Source organism: Nicotiana tomentosiformis, chromosome 12, assembly GCF_000390325.3.
Source record: "Nicotiana tomentosiformis chromosome 12, ASM39032v3, whole genome shotgun sequence".
Taxonomy (NCBI): Eukaryota; Viridiplantae; Streptophyta; class Magnoliopsida; order Solanales; family Solanaceae; genus Nicotiana; species Nicotiana tomentosiformis.
This window is the reverse complement of record NC_090823.1, coordinates 77,406,681-77,412,417: the sequence shown is the minus strand read 5'-3', so window position 1 is coordinate 77,412,417 and position 5,737 is coordinate 77,406,681.

The following is a 5,737-nucleotide window of genomic DNA, read 5'->3' as shown; positions in this document are numbered from 1 at the left end:
CTGACTTGGCCATTAAAAGGCATCGAAATTAAACAAGGCCAACTATCTATGGCCTCGAAAAATTGCCCACAGGGAACATTGCCCATTGACACCAATATCAATCCGAAAGATTAGGGTCCGAACCAACTAATGGTAGTGAGTTTGAAAACGAAGAGATCAAGATCAAGAGCAAGAGGTTGTTCGATCTACATAAGGAGCCACACCACCCATGCTAGCACCACTTGAGGTACATAAGTCTACTGATCTGACAGAAGTAACGGTCCAGCAAGATCAGGAAGACAAGGGTAAGGAGAAAGAAACTGAACAAACTCTAGAGAAGGTGTCATAAAAGGTGCCTTAGTAGGAAAATGCACAAGTTAGTAGAATGAATTCCCTAGAAGGCTGGAAAAGCACAAGAAATATGACCAATACAAGAAGTTCATGGAGATCCTAAGGTGGATTTAAGTGAATATGTCTCTAATATATACTTTGAGGGAAATGCTAGGCTATGCTAAAATGATGAAGGACTTGATGTCTCAAAAATTTGACTTTTATGACTTATTGATTGTGACCTTGCAGTGTTGTAGTGACAAAGGTTGTGGCGCAAAAGTTGTCTGATCTCTTAAGTTTCACAATCCCATGTACCATTAAAGGTTACGCATTTGCTATAGCATTGTGTGACTTGGGGGCTTGTATTAACCTGATGCATTTGTCAATTTACATGAAGTTGAGCAACAGAAGGGCCAAATTGTCACGACCCAGAATCTCACCAATGTCGTGAAGACCTCTAACTCTACCGTCTAGGTAAGCCAAATAACATATAATACGACTCGAAAGAAAATCATCAAATAAATAATAGAATAAGAATACAAAAATCATTACAACTATCCCAAGGGCTAGTAGTACAAGTCATGAGTGACTAAGAATAGGAATACAATACCGATATGAAAAAGAATTACATCATATGCTTATAATATACATAAACAGGATTAGAAGTCCTAAAATACCATAAATATTTCTTTACGCCCAATTCAACAAGTTATAACCTTAAGCAAGTTTCTAAATCATAATTATGAATAATCACATAGTTATAGGATCAATTGAAATATGAATAATAATTTTACATAATCCAAACAAGGCATAATGAAAGTCAAACACTAATGGATATGGTCATTACCTAGCTACGCATATACGCTTGTCATGTCACATATACATGGCTCTTAAATCAATAGACAAGTAGCAAATTGATGACCTATGAGGAAAATTCCCCCTTACAATGATAGACAAGAGACTTACCTCCACCCGGTAAGATTCAACCTCCAAAATAGCTTTAGCTCTAAAATCGACCTCTATACGACTTGAAACTAGTCAAATATAATTCAATAACATCAAATAAAGAGATAGAAATCAATTCCAAATAATAAAGCTTAAATTATTAATCAAATCCCCAAAAGTCTACAAAAATTAGCCCGGGTCCACACGTTCAACCCCCACGAGTCAAAATATGTAATTATAGTCCAAAACTGAGTCCAAATCGGTACTCGAATCCCTAAATTACACTCTCTTAGATTGTAGAAAGAAACCCCAAGTTTCTCTTTCAAATTCAAATTCAATAATCTAAGTATAAATCCAAGAGGAAACAAGATATATAACAAAAATCAAGTAGAATTCACTTACTCCCAAAGTTGTGGTGAAAATCCCTTTCCAAATTGACTCGTTCCAAGCTCAAAAACTCAAAATAGTGAAATGTGAGCTAGCCCTTGAATTAAATTAGTCTGCCAAGCATTTTGAACCTGCGACTAAAAAGTTCGCATCTGCGAGCCCATGCTCGCATCTGTTATATTCTCCCTCACAACTAGCCTCCGCACCTGCGACTCACCTGTCGCATCTACTGATTTGCATGTGCGCAAGCATCCTCGTAAGCACGACAATGCATTTGCGCAACAAAATCTGCACATGCGACCTCCCAGATTTAGGTCCAAGCCCACTTCACATGTGCACCAAAACTCTGCAGGTGCAACATACCTGCACCCGCAATGTCGAAAACACCAAAATGGTCTAGAACCATTGAGAAACATACACGAGCCCCCAATCCAATTATACCAACTAGTCATAATACCTTATACAAACTTATCCAAATGCTCAAAACATCACAAATAACATCAAAACCAAGAATTAAATATCAAAATCCATCTCTTAACTTCCAAAACTTTTTAACATTGCCAAACACGTCGAATTATGCCTACGCATTATGAGTTTCAACCAAACTTCACACACAAGTTTCGTTCAACAATATGAACTCATCCAAAGTTCCGGAACGCCAATCGGAACTTGATAACATCAAAATCCAACTATCGGTCAAAAGTTATGACCCCCCTCATTCTTCAAATTGCAAACTTTTGGCAAAAAAGCCAAAACCTTCTAGGAACTTCTAAATATAAATCTGAACATACACCCAAGTCCAAAATCACCATACAAACCTATTAGATTAATCAAATCATAAATTCGAGGTTGTTTACTTAAAAGTCAAACCTTGATCAACTCTTACAACTTAAGTTCCAAAGATGGAACAAAATGTTCTAATTCACTCTCAAACCTTCCCGAATCTAAAGATACCATCACCGTAAGTCAAAACACATCAAACAAACATACGAGAAATATCAAATAGGATAACGAGGCTCTAATACAAAAAATAACCGGTCGGATGGTTATGTTCTCCCCCTCTTAAACAAACGTTTATCCTCGAACTGGTATAGAATCATACCTGGAATGTCAAAAAGATGAGGATATTTCCTCTATATATCATGCTTGATCTACTAAATTTTTCATCAACTGGTTGACCTCCCCACTGAATTTTAGTGATAGAAATGCGGCATCTGAAGTTGGTTAATAGTTGAGCATTTCTAGTCTTTGACCCATTTTATTACATTTTAAACCCCAGACTTGATAAGGGGCGAATTTTGAAGAGGATTTTCACACAAGGCTATTGGGTAAATGACTTTTCACTTGATTTTGATATTATATTATGATTTATCATGAATTTTTACACCTAAATCATGAAAGTTAGAAGGGAAATTTTTGGGATGTTTTACTATGCTTTGAAAAATAAAAATTTGGGATTTGAGAGTCGATATGGATTCAGCTTTGGAATATAATCACATATTGGGCTCGTGAGATTATGGATAGTCGAGATCTACTCCTTGACTCGAGGTTTCGCCGTGTGGGTCCGGGGTTGACTTTTCTTTGACGTTTCAGAAATCTGATAAAGATTGGGACTTTATTATTTGGAGTTAATTCCTTTAGTATTATTTGATGTTATTGAGTCATATTTGGCTAGATTTGAGCCGGACAGAGTTGAATTTTAAAGGAAAGGCATTTTTGGAGTATTAATTTGGCATGTTTGAGATAAGTATCTTGCCTAACCTTGTGTGGGGAATACCCTTAGGATTTGGTCTTAATTGCCTATTCGTGTTATATGAAAAGTGACGTGTACGCGAGGTGACGAGTATATACACGGGTGCTATGTGTGGTTCATGAGCGGGTTAGACCTTAGGCCATTAATATGCCTTAATTTGATAAAATGCTTTATATGAAACATGTTTAATCACCCGTGACTACATGAACTTGATTGCTACAATTGATTTAGTCGTAGTCATACTTTATGTTAAACACCCATCTGCATTTTATTATTTTCATGTCTTTGTGCATCTTGTTGATAAATTACGGGTTAATATCTTTGATGGAAATTTGGCATATTCTTTTGTGTTAATTGTGGCATATGCAGACATGTTAGGCTGATTGATTGGGTATTGGCACGAGGACTTTACCTTACAATTGTGATTATTGTTATGCACATAAGGTGAAATAAGGGTGACATTTTGTCGGATTTGCCCATGTGGTAAAATAAGGGTGGTGATATGCGCATATGGCAAAATAAAGGCGGTGATATGCGCATGTGGCAAAAGAAGGGTGGTATTTCTTGATATTGCACATACAGTGGAATAAGATTGGCATTATTGATGATGTTATATGATGGTTTATGAGTGATTCTCTTGATGATGTTTATGTGATGAACTGAGGATGATATTTTCGATCATATACACGCTTTCTTTAAACTTCATCATGTATTTCTAATGAGTTGCTAGTTGTATTTGACATGCTATTATATCCCTCTGTGTCTACGTGATTACTTGTTGTCAAAGATGGATTCTCCTACGTTGAGTTGTTGTCACATTTTCTAACGAGATTGTTGATATTATTTTCCGTTATATTTTCTGTTGCCAATTATTGATATGTATTGCACGGGTTCTTTGACTTTGAGTATCATTTTACTTGAACCTCATCAACTATACCAAAGTTAGTCTTGATACTTACAGGGTACCAATTGTGGTATGCCCATATCACACTTCTGCACATTTTGGGGAGATCCAAGTGTTGGGAGGAGCAGACCTAGAGAGTGAGTGCTTATAATGGTTGGGTGGATTCAGGTAGAGCTGCATGATCATCGCAGTCCCTTGGAGTCCCATTTTTACATTAATTCCGTTAATTTTCATATCCGAACAGTTTGTATTTTAATACATCCTTATGCATTCGGTTAGAGCTCATGACTCATTACTACCTAGTTCTATGGAGGTTGTATTGACATTTGCTATTTTGGGCTCATGCTAATGCTATCACCGCTATTATATTGTATTTAATCTTATTATATCATGTTTTAGGTGTTTTAATGTTGTTAAGCATTTGGTTAACTTAATCTTAGTGATTAGGTGCCATCACAACCCTATGGTGGGATTTGGGTCATGACAAGTTAGTATCAGAGCCCTAGGTTCATAAGTCCTGCGAGTCATGAGAAAGTCTAATAGTGTCTTGCAGATCGGTATAAAAACTTCAATACTTATCTTCGAGAGTCTACCTGGCTGTTAGGAAACTTTACTTTCTTTAATTCATTATCATGCAAAATTATTTATCCCAATGTTTGAATCTTTAGTCTTTTATTCTCTCACAGATGCTGATCAGGTATCGGTACTACAAGCTAGAGCCGTGGGAGGCCAAGGTTGAGGCAGAGGTAGGGAAGAGCCCACTTTGTGGCTAGAGCCTCTGCTAGAGCAGCAGTAGTGGAGCCACTAGTAGCTCCAGTTGAGGAGCCAAAGCCTGATCATGTGGAGCAGGTAGGACCCCACCGGGAATTTGAAGAGCCTATTGCTACACTTGGGCTCCATGAGACCTTGTTCAATTCATGAGTATATTTGGGAGTTTTGCCCATGCAGGGTTGAATCTGATTGCACCACCTACTTCAAAGGCTAGGGGAGGAGTGTTTGGAGAGGTTTCAGATACCGGGTGTTATAGCGGTACAACCAATAGTTGTAGTTCAATGCGATGTAGGGCTAATCGTGTCTGCTGAGGGGCAGAAGCGTTTAGAGAGGTTTCAGAGACTTTGTCCTCCCCAGTTCAACAAAGGGGCTTCTGAGGATGCTCAAGGTTTGTTGGATCAATGTCACAGCATTCTACGTACTTTGGGTTTGGTAGAGTCGAGTGGGGTTGACTTTGCTACTTTTTAGTTAATGGGGCCGACATACAGATGGTGGAAGACTTACGAGGAAAGTAGGCTAGTCGGTGCTGCACCCCTTACATGGTGACAATTCTCAAATGTTTTCTTGGGGGGTTTTATCCCATAGACCCGCAGGGATGACTTGCGCAGAGAGTTGGAGCATTTTCGCTTGAAGGGTATGATTGTGAGTTAGTATACTATGAGGTTTAC